The sequence below is a fragment of the Dama dama genome, chromosome 2 (assembly GCF_033118175.1).
Source record: "Dama dama isolate Ldn47 chromosome 2, ASM3311817v1, whole genome shotgun sequence".
NCBI classification, from domain to species: Eukaryota; Metazoa; Chordata; class Mammalia; order Artiodactyla; family Cervidae; genus Dama; species Dama dama.
The window spans coordinates 6,188,287-6,211,267 of NC_083682.1; the positions used below are offsets into that span (position 1 = coordinate 6,188,287).

Below are 22,981 nucleotides of genomic sequence, written 5' to 3' on the forward strand. Positions count from 1 at the left end.
GGAAACAGTCTTTCTCCTCCCTGGTGTTAATGACATATTCTCTTTTATTTTTATGAATTTTCATTTCTTTCAAAGCACTTTCACACACTTAAATGGAGCACAGCATTAAGAATGATCTTTCCACTCTTTACATCATCTCAATGGCATAATCCAAAAAAGCAGAGAACTAAAAGATTGATAAATGGACTGGATGATTTTGAGGCAGTCAATTCATGATTCTTAAAGTTGAATTCAGATTTCCTGAAAGTATTAGAATTGCAGCAAACTTTCCAGGACAGTAAGCCAATTCTTTCTTTCTTACAGGCATTGGCTTTGGGAGGCAGTATAATTAAATAATTAAGATATCTTAAATGTGGGATTAAGGGGAGAAACCAAATATATCATGTTTACCAGTGTAACCCCTCTGTGTCAAGCACAAAGCTAAGTAAACAGTAAATACTCAATAAATCATCATTTTGATTGTCACCACAGGGAGAAAATTCTACCCAAGCTCCCACAGAATTTATCTCCTACAGAGTGAAGAACAAAAATCTCAATTTATTTTTTGTTTTATTACACTTCCTTAATAATTACTGCTTTTAAATGTGTGCACACCAAGCAGAATATAAACAAATTAAAATCACAGAGCAAAAAGCTGAAGTCTATTAGGGATCCAGGGTACAGACAGCTGGAAGGTATCCATAGATTCAGAGGGCCAAGAAAATTTGAAAGGCAAATGGAAATACACCTGATGACCCTTAAATTAACAAGCAAGCACTTTTAAATCCCCATGGTTAAACTAAAAACTACTTCAAAAAAGAAGTTTCAAAAGGCAGAACTGCTTCCTATATGTTTATGTCTTTAGTCTTTCATATTGTGAGTTGCAAAAGATACATATGGTTTTTTTTTTTCTTTGATTATGACCAAGATAAAGGCAGGTACTTTGGTTTTAGGCAACTGAATTGCTGGAAATCTGGGTATAAATTAAAATTTTAAATTGATTGTATTTTAAAAAGCATTAAGAAACCATGCCATTTTAAAAAGTCCAACGGAAAAAAAATAAATAAAAAATCCAATGGCGATACATTTCACAAACATTTATTTTATAACATAATACCCTTCTAATGTAGCTTTTTGGTTGTTTCTATATTTAATACATGGCGTATTTTCTTAAAGAATGACAACATAAGTTCAAAAAACACTACTATCTACTTATATTTCAGATTCAATTGGGAAAAGTTTCTTTTAACAAATATTTTGTAAAAGTTGTAAATTTAGCACTCATTAGGAAAAGACAGGCCCATTGGATAATAGTTACAAATCACACAGCCATAAAAGATAAAAAGGAAAGCACAGTGGTTCTCAAATCCTTCAGTTTCCTTAAACAAATGTATGTCCTTTGGTTGTAGATTATTCTCAAATCAAAGGAAAAAAAAACTTCTAAAATCAAGGTCACTGAAAACGCCTAAACCATACCAACTTTGACATGTGTAAAACAGTGTTAAAACTAGCCAGAGTGATTTATAGTAAAAGCATTTTCCATACACTATTTCTCTGAGATAGATGGGAACAAATATTTTACTAAAGATTGTATTTCACATCTGGGAAAACTTTGCTTGAGGTTGTACGGAACGTATTCAGAGAACAGTGACCTAGGTATCTTGCCTTAGGCCTAGACAATTTTTTTCCTGTATCTATACAATTTTATAGATCATCTTTCAGTAGGATTCTAGATAAACTAGAGGATAAACTATTGCATAAAACACATGTATACCCAAAAGGTATTCACTGTTCATCTGAAATTCCAATTTAAAGTGGGAGTCATAGTTTTATTTGCTGTATCTGATAGCCCTATCTTTCAGTATATATTGTTTCAGAAAATTTATTGACTGGAAGAGACTTAATCTTGTGGAAGCTGGGTATAATTCTTTACCTTTAAGGAACTTCTTAAGGACCAAACCACCATAAATGCTTCCTGCAGCAGCAACTGTAAGAAACAGAACACAAAGAAGTATCACAAATGAAGCAATTAAATGGATTTTATCTAAAGAATCATATGGGAGCCTGAAATCACTGTTGATAGATACAGAATATTTAAAAGATGGTCACTAATAATGACCATCATAGAGATCATAGAGAAAGCAAGGGAATTTCATGAATCCCAGAGAAAGCAAGGGAATTCCCAAAAAACATCTACTTCTGCTTCACTGACTACACTACAGCCTTTGACTGTGTGAATCACAACTAAGTGGAAAATTCTTAAAAGACACAGGACTATCAGACCACCTTATCTGTCTCCTGAGAAACTAATATTTGGGCCAAGAAGCAACAGTTAGAACAGGACATGGAACAACTGACTGGTTCAAAATTGAGAAAGGAGTACGTCAAGGCTGTATATTGTCACCCTGCTTGTTTAACTTCTTTGCAGAGTACATCATGCAAAATGCTGGCCTGGATGACTCACAAGCTAGAATCAAGATTGCCGGGAGAAATATCAACAACCTCAGATATGCAGATGATACCACTCTAATGACAGGAAGTGAAGAGAAACTAAAGAGCCTCTTGATGAGGGTGAAAGAGGAGTGAAAAAGCTGGTTAAAACTGAATATTCAAAAAACTAAGATCCCAGCATCAGGTCCTGTCTTGCTGTATCTCACTGTTCGCTGAGGCATGAGCCGGGAAGCTGCAAGAAAACACAAGGAGCCACAGGAACGGCAGACATGTTTATTCTCTCCTGACTGGCATGGCAGCCACAGCAGCAGCAGGCATGTCTCTCATGGATGACCCAGCGGACACACCATAACCCGGCCACAACACAGCCATAATGAGGACACAATGGCGTTTCAGGTGGAGCTTATATATGTTTACAGCACAAAAGTGGCCTGTGGCCAAGCCGATACACTGTGACGTGCATGCGCAGAGCTCTTACAAGTGATCTCAGCTGTTACATAACCATGTATTCACAGAATGTGGGGCGAGAGCACGAGACGCCATGGGGCGAGAGAGCTTGACCATCACTATCTTGGCTAATTTGCTCTTTCCCTACAGGTCCCACCATTTCATGGCAAATAGAAGGGGAAAAGTGGAAACGGTGACAGATTTTATTTTCTTGGGCTCCAAAGTCATTGCAGACGATGACTGTAGCCGTGAAATTAAAAAACGCCTGCTCCTTGCAAGAAAAGCTGTAACAAACCTAGACAGTGTATTAAAAAGCAAAAATATCACTTCATCGACAAAGGTCCATATAGTCAAAGCTATAGTTTTTCCAGTAGTCAAGTACGGATGTGAGAGTTGGACCAAAAGAAGACTTGAATGCCAAAGAACTGATGCTTTCAAACTGTGGTGCTGGAGAAGACTCTTGAGGGTCCCTAGGACTGCAAGGAAATCAAACCAGTCAATCCGAAAGGGAATCAATCCTGAATATTCATTGGAAGGGCTGAAGCTGAAGCTCCAATACTCTGGTCACCTGAGGCCAAGAGCTGACTTATTGGAAAAGACCCTGATACTGGGAAAGATTGAAGGCAAAAGGAAAAGAGGGCAGCAGAGGATGAGATGGTTAGATGGCATCACCGACTCAATAGACAAGAATCTGAGCAAACTTTGGGAGACAGTGAAGGACAGGGAAGCCTGCCATGCTGCAGTCCATGGGGTCACAAAGAGTTGGACACAACTTAGTGACTGAACAACTAACAAAAAGCACCAAAGAAGTACTGGAGGCTACAACTGTTCAGGGGCAGAATAACTTCTTAGAGATGAGAACCAAATAGCAACTTCTTTACCCATATTAAATACCAGGGCTGCCTCTTGGATATTACTATTCCTGATAGAAAAAAATCACAGGAAGACTGCAAAGTATGGCTAATAACCAGAGTATCTCATGCCAATAAGTCATATTCCAGTATAAGATTCAATTAACATTTTTGGTCTTTCTTTTAACCAATTAAGTCTTTAGTAAATTTACTCTTTACCAGACTATCAGGTAAGAATTTTCTTACCCAGAGTTCTAAATCAGAACATTAGAACACCTAGAACAATACTTCTTCAGGGAAAGAGGGTAAGTGAGGGAACAGGCCCCTAAGAGGGTGGGGAAGATCAGAACCACCTGGAGGCTTTTTTCCCCCAATAGAACATGCCTTCCCCCAGAGAGATGTGACCCCATAGTTAAGAATCTAAGAATCACTGCCGTAAGAACCAATGGAAATGTGTCTATACCTCAAGAAATAGGTATTCTTCTGGCAGGGAAAAAAGGTTGAGAATCACTGATCTATAGTAAGAGGCAGTATCATTCTCCAAATGTGTGCTGTCCAATACAGTAGCTGTGCGTGCATGCATGCTAAGTCACTCAGTCATGTTCAACTCTTTGCAACCCTATGGACTGTAGCCCACCAGGCTCCTCTGTCCATGAGATTCTCCAGGCAAGAATAGTGGAGTGGGTTTCTTTGCCCTCCTCCAAAGGATCTTCTCAACCCAAGGATCAAACCCAGTGGCTTAAGTCTCCTGCTAGTTTTTTACCACTAGCGCCACCTGGGAAGCCCAATACAGTAGCTACTAGCTATTAATACATGAGGCTATTTCAATTTAGCTAAATTAAATGAAAAATTCCTTTAACAAAAATTTAACAATTTTTTAATTTAACAAAAAGCATTTTTAAACTTAGTGTTCTTCACAGGCATACGCTAGTTCTGACCTAAAGGAGTGGGTGACTGCCACTGGGACAGGGATTGGGAAGCTGCTGGCAGGCTGACACTAGTGATCAGTGAGGAGCTAGAACGTTAACAAAAAACAATCCACACCTGTATGTCTCACAGTGTGTCCATGATGCTTCTCAACTGCATATCTCACAGTTTCCTCTAACATCCTTCCTTAGTTTTAACAAGTATCCTATCAACAAACTGTTAGAAATAGATCACCTGGGGTGAACACGTGCAGGGAGAACAATCATCCTGCCTGCTCCACAGATTTTCAGCTATGCTTCCAATCTTTCTGTACTAAAGCAATAAAACGCCATCCTTCAAATGCAAAGATGACAGAACAGGTATTTTTAAGCAAGAACATTGTCCCAAATTCTCTTTATAGAACAGAAGATGACTTAAGGGCTTCCCTGGTGGTTCAGTGGTAAAGAATCCACCTACCAATGCAGAAAACACAGGTTCAATCCCTGATCTGGGAAGATCCCACCTGGCTCAGAGCAACTAAGCCTATGCACCACACCTATTAAGCCTATGCTCTAGAGCCCAGCAGCTGCAACTACTGAGCTCACTGCTGAAGCCTGCACACCCTAGAGCCCATGCTCCACAACAAAAGAAGCCACTGCAATGAGAAGCCCGTGTACTGCAACTGGAGAGTAGCCGCTGCTTTCTGCAACTAGAGAAAAGCTCATGCAACAATGAAGACCCAGAACATCGAAAAATTAAATAAAGAAAACTTTTTAAAAGTCAGGTTATAAAAACAAACCAAAAAAAGATGATTAAAAAAAAACTACAAGGTTACATATGTTTGGGAAATGCTACATACTAGAGCCCGTTTTTAAAGATTCACAGTCCATGCTGGCATATTAAAGGTTCTGAGATCTAAAATAACAAAATTCATTTGTAACCAGCACTCCCCAAGTTTAGATGACTGCATAACTCCTTTCTCAAAATTCATATAAACATCCTGTAACACACATTTTGGGAAACACTGGAATTGTTAAAGTCTTAAACAATGATAGGAAAAACTATATATAGTCATTTCTCAGCTTCTCATAGATGGATCATTCCAGCAATAAAATTTTCTGATTTGTTGTGAATTGCATTATGTGCCTCTGAAAGAGATTTTGAAGACTAAAGCCCAACACTTGTGAATACAACCTTATTTGGAAATAGGGTCTTCATAGACGTTATCAAGTTAAGATGAAGTTATACTGGATTAGGGTGGCTCTAAATCCAACTGGTGTGTCCTTATAAGAAGGCCATGTGAAGAGGGAGAACATTACATGAAGACAGAGACTGGAGCAATACGTCTGCAAGTCAAGGAACACCAAGGGCTTGCTGGCAACTACCAGAAGGTAGGAGACAGCTAAGGAATCAATTTCTCTCTCAGAGCCTCCAGAAGGAACCAACCCTACTGACATCTTGATTGTGGACTTCTGGCCTTCATAACTGTAAGAGAATAAATTTACTTTGTTTTAAGCCACCCAGTTTGTGGTACTTTGTTACAGCAACACTAGGTAATGAATATGTCATTCTTCATCATCAGAGATTGCAGGCCAATGACATCACTCACTTTCAGATAAAGATGGCAGATTGAACATACATATCTACTTTCACTCTCTCCTGAAATCTCAATACAATAGAAAAGGAATATTTTTAGAAGCAATAAACCCACAAAGATACAGAATAAGAGAGATGACTTTAATAAAATTGTATTAGGTTGGTGCAAAAGCAATGGCAGGTTTGCATTGTTGCCATTTGCCATGTAATACTGGAAAGGAAAAAAAAGTGAAAATGTTAGTTGCTCAGTCATGTCCAACAACCCTTTGTGACCCCACGGATAGCCCACCAGGCTCCCCTGTCCATGGAATTTTCCAGGCAAGAATACTGGATTGGTAGCTATTCCCTTCTCCAGAGAATCTTCTGAACCCAGGAATCAAACCTGGGTCTTCTGCATTGCAGGCAGATTCTTTACCGTCTGATATTGGGATACATTTTTAAATAAATGAAGTTATGTTATACATTGTTTTAATGCTCATTCTTGGTTTGGTTTTTTCCTAATGACATTACTTGCTGTTTATTTTATATTTATTTGAGACTATGGAAATAATGTTAGACAAAAAGCAAATTCAAGCGATTTTCTTGAGTTCAAAGGCTCATAAAGCAATGAAGACAACGCACGACATCAACAATGCATGTGGCCCAGGAACTGCAAACGAATGGACAGTGCAGTGGTGGTTCAAGAAGATTTGCAAAGGAGACAAGAGCCTTGAAGAAAAGGAGTATAGTGGTTGGCCATCAGAAGTTGACAACAACCAACTGAAAGTCATCATCAAAGCTGTTCCTCTTACAACTACAGAAGTTGCCAAAGAACTCAATGTCATCCATTCTATGATTGCTTGGCATTTGAAACAAACTGGAAAAACGAAAAAGCTTGATAAGTGGGTGCTTCATGAGCTGACCAAAAATAAAAAAAATTGTCATTTTGAAGGGTCGTCTTCTCTTATTCTATGCAACAATGAATCATTTCTCAGATTGTGATGTGCAATGAAAAATGGATTTTATATGACAATCAACTCAGTGTCTGAACTAAGAAGCTCCAAAGCACTTCCCAAAGCTAAACATGCAACAAAAAAAGGTCACGGTCATTGGTGGTCTGCTGCTGGTCTGATCCACTGCAGCTTTCTTGGGGCCTCCCAGGTGGTGCTAGTGATAAAGAATCTGCCTGCCAATGAAGGAGACGTTAAGAGACATTGGTTTGATCCCTGGGTTGGGACAATCCCTTCTGAACCCCAGCAAAACCATTACATCTGAGAAGTATGCTCAGCAAGTCGATGAGATGCACTGAAAACTGCAACACCTGCAGCCCGCATTGGTCAACAGAAAGGGCCCGATTCTTCTCCATGACAATGCCCAACTACACATCACACAACAAATGCTTCAAAAGGTGAAGGAACTGGACCACCACATTTTGCCTCATCCGCCATATTCACCTGACCTGTGGCCAATCAACTACCACTTCTTCAAGCATCTTAACAACTTTTTGCAGGGAAAATGCTTCCACAACCGGCAGAAGGAAGAAAATGCTTTCCAAGAGTTCATTGAATCCCAAAGCACAGATTTTTACACTATAGGAATAAACAAACTTATTTCTCATTTGGCAAAAATCTGTTGATTATAATGGTTCTGATTTTGATTAAAAAAGATGTGTTTGAGCCTAGTTGTAAGGATTTAAAATTCATGGTCCAAAACTTCAATTACATTTGCACCAACCTAATAGAAACAGAAAGGAGAAGGAAATGGCTGGATAGTAGGTTAGGTGCTACAAGACATTTCACACTTGAACTGAATGACCTGTCTTCTCTTTGTGTACCTAGCAGTAAACGTCAAGAGGGGTATGATAGTTTGGGTTGCTGTTAACTCTGCGTGAACTCCATTCTGGCTGAACAGAGTTCCCACCATACCTGAGAGAGGTAGTGAGCTACACAGCAAGAGTGATGTTTTTCTGCATATGGTTGTATTAGCTTGTGCACTGATCATGATCCAATAAACTGTGATCCGAGTGGAACACTGGAGTGAGTAGCCTTTCCCTTTTCCAGGGATCTTCCCAACCCAGGGGTCAAACCCAGGTCTCCCGTACTGCGGGCAGATTCTTTACCAGCTGAGCCACAAGGGAAGCCCAAGAATACTGGAGTGGGTAGCCTATCCCTTCTCCAGTGGATCTTCCCAACCCAGGAATCGAACTGGAGTCTCCTGCATTGCAGGTGGATTCTTTACCAACTGAGCTATGAGGGAAGCCCCCGTCCACAGTATATGTTTCTATAATGTTACAATGTTTCATGACAAGCACATATCACCTTTCCTCCTGCCAAGAAGAATAAAAATATAAAGATCAGAGAAAATAAATAGAAGAGAAATGCTCCTTATACTAGATGGACTGAAGTGGTCCATTAGGCTCAAAATGTCTATGTAATTCAGTTTCTTGCCAAAAGCTGTTGTGACTCAAGTCCTTTGCTTGGAGTGAAATCACCCTGCCACTCTGACCACAGTTTATTGGATCATGATCAGTGCACAAGCTAATACAACCATATGCAGAAAAACATCACTCTTGCCGTGTAACTCACTACCTCTCTCAGGAATGGTGGGAACTCTTGTTCAGCCAGAATGGAGTTCACACAGAGTTAACAGCAACCCAAACTATCATACCCCTCTTGAAGTTTACTGCTAGGTACACAAAGAGAAGACAGGTCATTCAGTTCAAGTGTGAAATGTCTTGTAGCACCTAACCTACTATCCAGCCTCAACTGGGACTCAGGGTGACTCCTCTAAGGCTGACAGGACAACTTCATTCCAAAATATCCTTCAATAAACCTATACACACACATCAAAAAAGCAAGACAAAAAAGTTTTCACTTCACAAATTCAAGAAAATTAGCTATCAGGGCCACTCAGTGCATCAGCTTTCCAAGAATACAGGCAAAAAATGATGAAATAATAAGAGCCAAATGGAAGAAACATGTATTTTCAAATTAACTGCAAATTAGGATTATCAAAGTATGCACCATTCATCATTTCATTTCTTTTCATTTTTCGGCTCTTTTCCAACCAGCAAAGGCTGGGTATGAAAGAGATAAAATTCAATGTAATGTAATTTAGTTGTGAAAAAGGAAGTTAAAACCAAGAGCAAGAGTTAGATGGTTTTTGAGTAATCTGAATTTAAACCAGTAAAATAAATAATCTTCTGATAAGTCATTCTACTCACCTTTCCTGTATGACAGATTTGTAAATCTATCACCAGATACCTATTTCATAATCATTTAAGTTTAATTATGGAACAATTTAAGTTTAATCATGGAACAATTCTGGAGCTGATAAAAGATAAAACACTAACTGGAATTTTTAAATAAAATATAACATAAAACATGACAAAACAGATTGAAATTAATATCTTTTCTTCCTCCACTTACTAGTTGTTACACAGTGAAGAGTATTTGCTTGGTGCTTAGAATTTAATGCTTCTATGGAAATCACTAGCTGTCCTTCTAGCAATGCTCCCTTTGATACTCCTGCTGTTTCACACCTCTGGTGAATTATTAAATATTTCAAAATCTGGAAAGGGCACAATTCAAAGAAACCACAATCTTCTTTAAAAATCATGGTAATAATAAACTTGTATGATAGTTAATAATTCTCATTTCCAAAAAATAATATTCTCGCTTGCAAAATGTCAGATTTACACTTGTTAAGGAACAAAGCATTGTGTCTAAACAGAGGAAATAGCTAGGTGAGTGACATAAAAAGGACACAGTGAAATTCAACACAACGTCCAAAACAGGAAATGAAGACAACAAATTGCTTTATTCAAAGGATAAATTCATCTGGAAATAATAAGTTGGAAAAATTAAGTGGGAGTTTGTTTTTCCTGTTTCTTTTTTTCTTTCCAAACAAAAGTCAACATGAAGATTATGAATAATAATGGCATCTGCCTGTGAATCTTTACTTTTCATTATATCAACATTTCCCAAGGTCAGAATACTAGTTAAGAGCACTGACTTTGGAAGCAGATACCAGGGTTTGAAACCCTGATGAGTCAAATACTAGCATGTGACCTTGTGCAAGTTACTTCTCTGTAACACTGCTTCCTCACTTATAAAAATGAGGACAAATCTACTACATATAGTGGCTGCCAAACGTAAGCAAAACAATATGTTCAAAATGTTTAACACAGTGCCTGGCAGATAGTAAATGCTTAATAAATATTAGCTATTATTTCTAATAAAGTCATCTGCACACAATATTCTAACTTGAACAGGTCTCCAAGGTATCTTGGTAAAACATTCAATCTTGATAATTTTAAAATAAAATATATTGTATTTAATTTCCATGATTATTTATGAAAGTAGACTCTAACTTCCACACTGAGGTACCTGTAGCAAAAATTATTACCCCGTCCCCCCTTTTTTTAAAGGCAGAAAGATCTCAGCATGAGAACATGGGAACTAAGATCCTTATTTGTACCAGTTTGTAAGGATGGTTTTCAGGCTTTTCCACAGTCTAACACTTTCCCTCACACATCCTCTGACTTACTGTGCTCCCTCTGTTCAGATTTTCCCGCAGTTTCTTTATCCATAATGAGAGAGCAGTTGGGAAAAGAACACTAGCCTGTGAGTCAGAAGCTCTGGGTTCTATCCTAGGTTCTGTTATCTGCAAAATCTAAACCTCCAACTTTCTTTGACAACAAAGGCGGCAGGAAGATTAGGAAAGCTCGAGGTGCCTTCAGGTCAACCTCTTGTAGACTATGGTTCTATTTAATCTGTCTCTGTGGTAAAGAATCTGCCTGCCAATGCAGGAGGCCTGGGTTCCACCCCTGGGTCAGGAAGATCCCCTGAAGGAAGACATGGCAACCCACTTCAGTATTCTTGCCTGGGAAATTCCATGGACAGCGGAGCCTGGCCGGCCACAGTCCATAGACGGGTCGCAAGAGAGTCCGACATGACTCAGTGATTAAACAACAAACAAGTACTAGCTAGTACGAGAGGTCTTCCCAATCTTCCTGCCTTCTTTGTTGTCAAAGAAAGTTGGAGGTTTAGATTTTACAGATGACAGAACCTAGGATAGAACCCAGAGCTTATGGGTTCTGCTTCGACGAAAAACTGACCCATTGGAAAAGACCCTGATGCTGGGAAAGAGCGAAGGCAGGAGAAGGGGACAACAGAGGATGAGATCGTTGGATGGCATCACCGACTCAATGAACATGAGTTTCAGCAAGCTCCGGGAGTTGGTGATGGACGGGGAGGCCTGGCGTGCTGCAGTCCATAGGTCGCAGAGTCGGACACGACTGGGCGACTGAACTGAATGACTAGTAATTAATCCGTCTACGGTTTACAGTTAACTACGAGGTCAGTAAAGAATTCAATCAGGTAAGGCTGTGAAAACTCTGTCACGAATGAATGAAAGCGGCCAATCTGTGCTCGGTGTTCAGTCCCACCCTCCAGAGCATCTCAGGTCCATGGTGGTCTGAGCTGGGTGACTGAGGCGTCCGAACCTCAGGTTCTCATCACCCCGCTGTCCGGGCCCTGACCCAGGAATCCCCTCCAAAACTCTGGTGACCCGCGGGCCTGACCCGGCCTTCCCTCGCCCCCACTTCAGCACAAGTTGGCCTCGACTCCCCCCTACCCCGTCCCCCCTCATCCCTGCTGTCCGCGCGCTCTCCCGGCACGAGCTGCCATCCGAGCTCGAACCCTAGCGTCCGCTGAGGTGTGGCAAACCCTTGAGCTTCCTGAGTAGCTTTCTTAGGCGTCAGGTGGTGGCGGGGGGGGGACACCCGCGCTCAGCGGACGACCATGCCCCTCCCCACACACACTGACTAAATACTTCTGAGCGCCCCCCGGGTTTGACTGCCCAGGCGCTCCTACGCCTCGCGTCTCATCTGCTCCTCACAACCCCGCGAGGGACACAGGCTGACTTGAACCGAATCCTACCATTCCCGAACCTTCCTTCTCCCTCAGGCAACGCCAGACCCCTCTGCCCAAACTTCTCGGCCTCCTCACAAGACCCGTCTCCTCAGAGTGTCCTCCTTTGCTTTCTCTCCCTTCCCGGCATCACCTCGCAAACTGCCACCGCCGGCCCCTCCATTCCGCGCCGGGAGCAGCAACCACACCCAGTGGCGGGGCGCCCGCGGGGGCTACGACCTCCGCCCGCGCCAGCGCCCGCGCCCACGCCCACGCCCTCGTCTGGCCGCCCGACGCCGTCCCTTCCCCTTCCCCTTCCCCCGCCCCCGCGCGCCCCACCCACCGGCCCGCCGCGCCTGCGCACTCGGCGCCCCTCCCCCTCCCAGACGCGGAACGCCGCCGGGACCTGCCTGGCGTGGCCGGGAGGGCCCCGTAGTGGCGGCGGCGGCCGGTGGGCGGATGGCTGGGCGCGCGGCGGCGATGGGGAGAGCCCGCGGGTGGCAGCCGAGGCTGTGGGCGAGCAGGAATGAGGCCAGGCCACGACTCCTCCTTCCTCCCGAAAGAACTTTCCCACGGTCCCGCCGTGAGGTGCAGCCCTCAGCCCTTGGCCTCTCGCCTGGAGAGGGGCTGAAGTGCCGGATGCGGGATTCCCAAGCCGGTGCCTGACCTCCGAACAGTCTCACCTCCTGGAAGGGCTGCTCCAGGTGCCCCAAGCCAGCCTCTGGTTCCCAGACTTTAGCAAATAAAAAAGAGTTACATGTTAATTTAAGGTTTTAAAAATATTTTAATCATACCTGTATCCTATGCAACATTTGGGACATATATGTACTAAAAAAAAAAAAAAAAAAAATTGGTTCATCTGAAATTCAAAACTGGACTTTTGAAATTCAAGACTTGTATTTTATCTGGCAACCTGTCCCGAGCAGGTCCCCAGCTTAATCCCCGGGTGCCCAGCCAGCGATAGTTAGGATCTAGAAAGGAACAAACTCCCCACGTTTGTGCATTAAATATGCCAATGACAGGACCAGGGTTTCTTAGTCTCTGGCTCACAGGAGAAGCTCCGGGAGAGCATTCCCAGCTGATGGGAAAGAAGGTAGTCCTCCAGACTCTGGCTGGTGAGCTCAGGGCTGGTCAGGGAGGGGCAGGTAAGAGGGGCTTGAGCCCAGACTGATAATTTGGCAGCTGGTTCCTCAGGCATCCAAAAGAAAACTAGTGAGAGAGAGTCCTGCCTGGCAGAGTTGCCCAAGGAGGAGGGTGGGGCAGGGTGTTGGCTGCTTTCCTTCAGGGAAAATTCTTCCACCCCAGCTCCAAGAAGCCAGGACTGGGCAAAACAGGCAGGGGAGCTGGCAGAGTGCCTGTCCCGAACACAGCTTTGGTGCTGCTCCAGAGTATATGTGTACTGAGACCTGGATCATAGCCTTCTTCATCTTTGTTCAGTGCTGTGGACCACCCTCCCCACCTCTGTTGCTCACAGGTAGACCTACTGGAGAAAAATGGCTTTTATTATATTTATGGGAAGTTCATCATAATACCATCTGGGACTTGCTAAGATAGCTGACATTTGGGAAATCACTGACGCCCTCCTCTCCCTCACTCTCTTCTCTCTCAGGTGTCTGCTTTAGGAAGGTGATTGCAAAGGGAAGGGAGCTAAGATTGATTGACAGCCTGTTGTCAGGTAGCACTGGCTCTTTACATACATTTTTTTTTTTTTTACTCTCACAAGTACCTTGTGCGATTGTTGATGAGTGAGAAACCAAGATGCTGAAGATGGCTATTTAAAATATTTCCTATGGCAAGTGTTGGCTCAGCAGAAAATGCCCCACCTTGAGAATGACACTGGGATTCTCAGAAAGGGTGGAGAAACAGTGCCTGTAGAAGTACTTCAGATGAGTTGGTCTTCAAGCCCTTGTCCTTGGAGTGAACTTCAGGGATGAACAGGCACTGGGACATCCAACATCATCCTAGAGTTAACGAATGCCTAACAGAGATAGCCAGGGACCAGACATAGGCAGAAGTGATAAAGGGAGCCTGTGATCTGAGGGCCTGCCATCAGGATCGCTGCCATATAAACCATTGTAGTCAGCAAAGTTTGATGGGGACTTGCTGTTCTAAGTGGCCTTCACCTTTCGTTTATCTTAAGTAGTCCTCCCAACTTTCCAAGGGAGGTATTGTTATCGTTGTTTTACAAATGATGAAACTGAGGTTCCAAGAGGAGGTTGTATGACACTGAGTTTGTAAATGGCAGAGCCAGAATCTGAAATAATAACCTCTTTATTTATTTGCTGCATTGGGTCTTAGTTGCATCATCCATGGCATGTGGAATCTTAGCTCCCCAACCAGGGATTGCACCTGCATCCCCTGCATTGCAGAGCAGATTCTTAACCACTGGACCACCAGGGAAGCCCCTGAAATAAAAATCTCTTAACCACTCCTTCCGCTTTCCTACAGCTATGCGGTGCATCTCCCACATGGCTGTGACCTGCCTGTTTGTCTCAGGGTTCCGCAGTATAGGGACATCAACGTGACCAGGAGAAGCCAACCCCTCTGTGCAAAAGCTAAGACAATGACCTCAGATACATTCACCTCCCTACAAACTAAGGCTTGAATGAGCCACAGCTTCACCCTTATTTCACCTGTGAGTGTGTGCCCCCATTCTGTTTGGGGTCTAGAACCTTACATACTACTGGAGTGATTCCACATTATTAAAACTGTATTTACTCAGAGCCCATCCTCAAAGTAGTGGAATGTTAGAGCCAGAAAGGATTATAGAGGTTATCAGTGATACCCAGTAGATGAAAAAATTGAGGCCCAAAGAAATGAAATGATCTGTGTGAGGTTAAGTTCATTTTAGTCAACCAGGTCAACGAAAGAGCTTTTGGATGCTGCTCTGAACATGTTCAGAGTCTTATGAGCAATGTCTTCAGGGGGTCAGTTCTCCCCAGTCCTTAGTTGTTGTTGTCTTTAAGTGGCTAAGTCGTGTCCAACTCTTTGCAAGCCCATGGCCTGCAGCACACCAAGCTCCTCTGTCCTTCACCATCTCCTGAAGTTTGCTCAAATTCATGTCCGTTGAGTAGGTAATGCCATCCAACCATCTCATCTTCTGCCCACCCCTCTTCTTTTGGCTTCAGTCTTCCCCAGCATCAGGGTCTTTTCCAATGAGCCAGCTCTTTGCATCAGATGACCAAAGTATTGGTCCTTTTAATGAATATTCAGGATTTATTTCCTTTAGGATTGACTGATTTGATCTCCTTGCAGTTCAAGGGACTCTCAAGAGTCTTCGTTAGCACAATTTGAAAGCATCGATTCTTCAGCAATCAGCCTTCTTTATGGTCCAACAACAACCAGTCCTTAGACTTAGTGGCATATTGACTGCCTGCATTCATCTACTTACCTCAGGATTTGGATCACTGGTGCATGCCCACTTTACACATGCTGTTTATTCTGAGAAGAAAGCCCCAGTCTGGCCAAAGAGACCCCATCTGAAGAGCCCCGGATTGATTCTGACCCAAACCCAAGGGTTTGAGTAGAACCAGAACATCTGAGGAAATGCTACCGGGTCAACAGTGGTATTTCAGGAACCGTGGAGCTGCCTTTCCCGTTTGAGTGTGCCCTCTCTGGGTATATCATTCCTGGATACTTAGGAACTAACTTGTTCCCACCCTCTTGGATAGCATCACCAACTCAATGGACATGAGTCTGAGCAAACTCCAGGAGATAGCAAAGGACAGGGAAGGCTCGCGTGCTGAAGTCCACAGGGTTGCAAAGAATCATATGTGACTTATGGACTGAACAGCAACCACCTTGTTCCCAGGCTCCCCTAGAGCGTTCAAAGGCCCTGAAGGAATGACACTGAGCGCTTAAGTGCAAAATATCCCTGAGGTCCTCTTTCTCAGGCTGTTGCAAAACTAAACCCCCTTGAGCAGTTTCTTTCCCCCAGGGAAATGGTTAAGAGAGCCTGTTTCTCATGCAGGCAATAGAGAAGGGTTAACTGCTTCTCTCGGGTCCTGATTCAAGTCTGTGCCCCACCAGTTCCCATAACCGGGTTTCCTGAAATGGAGCAGGTCCCAGGTGCCTCTCCACTAATCACTTCCTTGGAAATGGGGCCAGGAAGCTCAGATTAGCTCATCCCTTCACCTTCTTGAGGCCTTCTCCACCCGGAGCACAGAATCTGGGGCAGCTTCACGACTCACCTCCCTCTGCTTCCCTCTCAGGGGTCACACAGGGATGTTCTTGCAGAGGCAGGTTAGGTTATGGAGGGCACTGAAGGCCATAGGCGTGCTGACTTCTGTGCCAATTCTTGGACTACAGCAAAGGAAAGATTCTCCCCCCAAGACGGTATCAGTGTTTATAAAACTAGAGTATTTCTTCATCCCCACCCATATGTTTTCTTCCTCTCCTTCTTAGAATGACTGACTGTGATATTAGGTAGCTTCCTGCTTTTCCTGGCTGACAATCACCCTTTGCACTGATTTCTCATTTACTAGTAGCAGCTTTTGTGGCCAGCCCAGGAGGTAGCATTCCTTTCCTGTTAGTGTCCAGTTTCTCCACTTCCTAGGTAACCAATGAAATCTATGTCACAAAGTAGTTCTCCTCTCGTGACTGGCTTTTTACCTTCTCTCTAGGCAGGGCTGCCTTTGTCCTGCCAGCTGGTGTCCACCACAAGGGATGTAGTCTTTGTATAACAGAAGACTTGGGAATGGAAACAGCTGTGTGATCTGGTCATGTATGGCCAAAGTAAACTTGTTGGTTCAAAGGCCAGATGATCAGCTTTATTTGAAAGACATGTAGGTTGACTGGGTCAAAGATTCTTCTTCCAGTTGCTTCATTAAAGGAGGACACTGATTCCATATGTTCAGTCTTGGTTTAGTTGTATGATCACAGTTGTTGTTCAGTTGCTCAGTCATGTTCGACTCTTTGCAACCCCATGGACTGCACATCTGTACATGACTACTGCAAAAACTACGGCTTTGACTATATGGCCTTTTGTCAGCAAAGTGACATCTCTGCTTTTTAATATGCTGTCTAGGTTGGTCATAGCTTTTCTTCCAAGGAGCAAGTGTCTTTTAATTTCATGGCTGCAGTCCCCATCTGCAGTGAGTTTGGAGCCCAAGAAAATAAAGTCTGTCGCTGTTTCCGTTTTTGCCCCATATGTTGCCACGAAGTGATGGGACCAGATGCCACGATCTTAATTTTTCGAATGTTGAGTTTTCAGCCAGCTTTTTCACTGTCCTCATTCACCTTCATCAAGAGGCTCTTTAGTTCCTCTTCACTTTCTGCCATAACGGTGGTATCATCTGCCTACCCGAGGCTATTGCTATTTCTCCTGGCAATCTTGGTTCCAGCTTGTGCTTCATCCAGCCCAGCATTTCACATGATGTTCTCTGTATATAAGTTAAATAAACAGGGTGATAATGTACAGCCTTGATATACTCCTTTCCTGATTTTGAACCAGTCCATTGTTTTATGTCTGGTTCTACCTGTTGCTTCTTGACCTGCATACAGATTTCTCAAGAGCCAGGTAAGATGGTCTGGTATTCCCATCTCTTTAAGAATTTTTCATTGTTTGTTGTGATCCACACAGTCAAACGCTTTAGCGTAGTAAATGAAATAGAAGTAGATACTTTTCTGGAATTCTCTTGCTTTTTCTATGATCCAACAGATGTTGGCCATTTGATTTCTGGTTCCTCTGCCTTTTCCAAACTCAGCTTGTACATCTAGACACACTCAGTTCACACACTGCTGAAGCCTAGCTTGAAGGATTTTGAGCATAACCTTGCGGACATGTGAAATGAGCACAATTGTATGGTAGTTTGAACATTCTTTGGCATTGCCCTTCTTTGCGATTGAAATAAAAACTGATCTTGTCCAGTCCTGTGACCACTGCTGAGTTTTGCAAATTTATTGACCTATTGAATGCAGTACTTTAACAGCATGATCTTTTAGGATTTGAAATAGCTCAGCTGGAATTACGTCACCTCTCCTAGTTTTGTTCCTAGGTGGCTCAGTTGGTAAAGCAGTCGCCTGCTAGTGCAAGAGACACGGGTTCAATCCCTGGGTCAGGAAGATCCCCTGGAGAAGGAAATGGCAACCCACTCCGGTATTCTTGCCTGGGAAATCCCATGGACAGAGGAGCCTGGTGGGCTACAGTCCTATGGGGATCACAACGAGTCGGACACGACTTGGCGACTGAACAACAACAATGCTTAAGGCCCTCTGGACTTCACACTCCAGGATGTCTGGCTCTAGGTGAGTGACTATACCAACATGTTTATCCAGGTCATTAAGACTTTTTTGTACAGTTCTTCTGTGTATTCTTGCCACCTCTTCTTAATCTCCTCTGTTTCTGTGAGGTGCTTGCCATTTCTGTCCTTTGTTGTGCATATTTTTGCATCAGATGTTCTCTTGGTATCTCCAGTTTTCTTGAGGAACTCTCTGGTCTTTACCATTCTATTGTTTTCCTCTGTTTCTTTGCATTGTTCACTTAAGAAGGTTGATTACAGTTCTCTGAAGTATTTTTCCAGGAATGGTGCTATACAAAGTCTTTAAAGCTAGTAATAGGGAAACTTGATTGAGCTTATTTTTCACTGAGCTCCAAAGTTGACTTGATTTTCACCCTTTCTAGCTTTAAGACCACTTCTATCTTCTGTTTCCCCAACTCTCATTCTCACAGCTGAGAAGAGGCTGTGGGATCAAAAATAAAAAAGATCAGGATGTCTCCATTCTTTTCCCATTTTACCACTTACTTTAGGTGTTATGTTCTAGTTTTCCACAACTAAAATAGGAAAATTCTCCCAGGAATATGATTAAAATAGCATCTGTGAAACAATCTGGGGGCTTCCCAGGTGGCGCCAGTGGTAAGAATCCACCTGCCAGAGCAGGAAACACGAGTCTCGGGTTCGATCCCTGGGTCAGGAAGATCCCCTGGAGGAGGAAATGGCAACCTACTCCAGTATTCTTGACTGGAAAATTCCATGGACAGAGAAGCCTGGCAGGCTACAGTCCATAGGGCCACAGAGAATCAGACATGACTGAGCCACTGAACAGTAAGCATCAGTGAAACAATTTGAGAGTTTCAAAATCTTTAAATTAGAAGAAATCTCAGAAGTCATTTAATCTCGTACTTCCAAACCAGAGGAGCAATATTTTCTTCCAGCTCATTTCCTTTATCTCCACCCCTCCTCCCAAACAGCCTCTCTCTACCTCCTTCCTCAACCTATTCCTGGTATTCAAGGCAGAGAGTCGATCTATTAATAGTTGCATATTTTAAGAGTTTAGGATTAGGAAACACCTCCCTAGTATCATGCAATAGTCATTCCAACTGTCCTGACAAGTTAATATCTAGTTTTTACTTGAAATGTTGAATTTACTTGAACAGATGAATTTACATGAATTGTTGGAAATATGCCACCTCAGAGACAATCCATTCGGGTTTTGGACAGCAGTGGTTTGGTAGAGTTTTCCTATATATTGAAATGAAATCTTCCCTGCTGTGTCTTCCATCCATTGTTCCCAGCTTTGCCCTTTGAAATCACTGAGAATTCATCTAATCCTTTTATAAAGGGTAGAGAGAAATACCCACGACTGTTATTGTTAACTTGTCATAGTGGTTCAGACCTGCCCTGAGTGATTGTATATTACAGATGTCCTTTGCCTTATACACTGTGTTCCTCAAATGTATAAAGCCTGTTTTGTGTGAATCAAATCATTTTAAACATACTGGGACTGGGTGGGGGGGAGGAACTGAGAGGGTCGCACTGACATATATATACTACCGTGTGTAAAATGGATCGTTAGTGGGTACCTGCTCTATAGCACAGGGGATTCAGCTCAGAGCCCTGCGATGACCTAGTGAATGGGATGAGGAGGGGTGGGAGGGAGGCTCAGAGGGAAGAGATATATGTGTACGTGTGGCTGATTCACTTTGTTATACCGCAGAAACTAACACAACATTGTAAAGCAATTAGACTCCAATAAAAATAAATAAAAATATTTTTTAAATGTTAAAAAGATAAACATACTGGGAAATGGACTGCCTGAAAGAAATCCTGTTATCAGTTCTTTCATTAACTGAAGAATCCTTTTGTAATGCAAACAACCCCCATTTCACCTTTTTTGCAAATCTAGATTTTCATACATTATGTTTTACTTAAGGCAAGATTTGCCTACATACAAAGCAAGTAAAATAATGATCTCAGCAATAGCTAACATTTATTAAGTCCTTATCCGGGCACCAGCTATCACGAACCTGACATGCATTGTTTAATTTCTCACCACAACTTCACTTACAGGTATCCCCTATTTTCAGGGGAATCTAGGCTTAGAGAAATTAAATAACTTGTCCAAGGTCACACAATTAGAAAGTGATGGCCTAGAATTTCAACAAGGTCACAAGACTCCAGGACCTTGTGTCCTAATCACCAGAAAGTTTCAGATGGCAATAATAGTTGAACTGACTAGTTCCTAGCTATCTGCCACAGCACAGGTAAATCAGGCTACAATATAGAAAACTAACCTGAGATCTATAACTTCAAAGATGGATGCAGAATCTCCCCTTTTTGAGTCTGGCACTGTCAGTTTCCCAGCACAACTCACATTTTCCAGCGCAATTTGCTCAAGGAACCCCAAAGATATCCCTTCAGTTATTAGCACTAAGCAAATGCTGCAAATTTTATTTCAGGTATACGGGTATCATCAGACTTTTTTTTCACCATGTATTACCAGGGGTTTGTGGCATAAGCTTTTTAGAAGAAAAAGGTAGTTCGTTATTGACAAGTAAGTGTTTCCCAGGTGGCTCAGTGATAAAGAATCTGCCTGGCAGTACAGAAAACATAGGAAACTCGAGTTCGATCCCTGGGTTGGGAAGATTCCCTGGAGGAGGAAGATTCCCTGGAAGAAATCCCTGCCCCAGTATTCTTGCCTGGAAGATCCCATGGACAGAGGAGCCCGGAAGACTACAGTCCATGGGGTTGCAAAGAGTCAAACATGACTGGGCACTCACGCACCATATATACTGACAGGTAAGATAAAAAATATTGAGAATCATGGTTGATCCCAGCCTGTTCCTAGGTGAGCTGGAATCATTCAAATGTGTTTTTAGGCCCAGTTTTTAACGGTGCTTACGTTTGCAAGTTAAAAATAGTTTGGGACGGATGGTCCATAAATAAGTACTGTTTTGAATCCAAACTGGACAAAGATAAATGGATGTAATATTTCTGTGTCCTCAAATCAGGTCCAGTTTCTCCAGTTTAGTCAGCAACAGCGTGCCCTTAGGGCGTTGCTCAGCTCAGAGCACATCCTGCGAGGCTCCTGGAACCCCAGACTTTTCCACGCTGTAGAAGGGAGCTCCAGGTAGGGCTCCACACCCCTCCTCTACCCACAACCATCAGATGCCCTATTTGACTTTATCTTGGCTCATCGGCAGACTTTTGCTTTCAACTACATGATCTTTACAAATGATGTCTGAATTGGTATTACAACTCTGAGTTGGCCTCCTCGTAGTCTCGAGAAATCAGGTCATTCCTTGGAAGTTGCTGGAGCTCCCCTCACAAGCCCACCATTCTGACATTTCCTGGTATAGCAGGCTTGTTTACAACCTCAGGTCACAGACTTAGGTGAGGAAATACATAATTTTCTTGATTTCTCAACCTGGCTCTTCAGCCTCCATTTCTACTAAAGGCAGATAAATAATAAACCATGCCAATTCAAGACAGCTCAATCATAGTTTAAAACTAAATCAAGTTTTAAACTCAGTCTCTTAGGATTCTCCTCCCAGTCTTCTTCTCACGGTGTTCTGTGTTGAGGTTTCTGTATTATTCTGATACCAGGGAAGGGGCTTCAAGGTCAAGTGTCATCTTCTGTCTCTCTTGCCTAACTGCCAACTTGGTTTTAGCCATTGGGCACTGTGGCTACTGCAGAGTTACTGTTCTCTGGCAGGTGGAAGCTGTGGTCTTGGTGTAAACGGAAAGCAGTGATTGCTTCGTAGGAAGTTCAGTGGCTCCCACTTCAGCTCTTCCTGGTACATCTGAGCCCCCATTGGGTCCCTGAGTTGGGTCACATACGCCTCAGCCTCTACCACCGTGGGGTTCTCGTCACCCCCCCCCCCCAACAGCAGTCCCCGACGTCACCCAGTTCTCAGCTGGCTCCCACACGCCTCTCAGGGGCTGGGCACCAAGGAACTTTCCCGAGTCCCTGCAAAGTCAAGGAGCCAAGAAGACTTGGGCTTAGGGGATGAGAAGGCTGGGGGTGGTGAGGAGATGAAGTTGATGTCAGGCCTACTTTGCCTACACAGGTGACGGTGCCACTTCTACTCTGGCAATTGCTCTTGTTAGCACAGGGGCTTAGATTTTATTTATTCTTGGCCGTGCTAGGTCTTGGCTGCTGTGAAGGGCTTTTCTCTAGTTGCGCTGAGTGGGGGCCACTCTCTAGTTGCGATGCTCGGGCTTCTCATCGCAGTGGCTTCTCTTGTTGCAGAGCATGGGCTCTCGGGTGCGAGGACGTCAGTAGTTGCAGCACATGGGCTCAATGAGTTGCGGTTTCCCGGCTCTAGAGCACAGGCTCAATAGTTGCAGCAATCGGGCTTAGTTGCCTCAAGGCATGTGGGATCTTCCCCAATCAGGGATCGAGCCCGCGTCTTGCATTGGCAGGCAGATTCTTGACCACTGAGCCACCAGGGAAGCCCCAGCACCGGGTGCTTTGAAAGGCTGTGTCTTCTCAGAGTTCCAGTAATGAAGTGGATTATGAGCCTCTTCCATCCCCTGTTGTTTGATGGTGGGAACAGAAAACAAAGTCCCACAGTTGCATCTGAACTCTCTTGCTCTCCTTTCCCAATCTGTTTCAGTTTTGCTCCAAGCTCAAAAATGA

At 43.2% G+C, this 22,981-nt stretch overlaps 1 protein-coding gene across 1 annotated transcript in view; it reads right to left on the bottom strand.

Moving 5' to 3' along the window:
• The window catches only part of TOP6BL (TOP6B like initiator of meiotic double strand breaks), a 78,092-nt gene extending 65,731 nt beyond the window's left edge, over window positions 1-12,361 (bottom strand). Inside the window, exons 1-2 of the mRNA XM_061162889.1 lie at window positions 12,276-12,361; window positions 1,913-1,966 (exon numbers count right to left, since the gene is read on the bottom strand). The gene's annotated coding sequence lies outside the window, so the exon portion shown is untranslated. The remainder of the gene's footprint in view (window positions 1-1,912; window positions 1,967-12,275) is intronic.
• Between the last annotated feature and the right edge of the window lie 10,620 nt (window positions 12,362-22,981).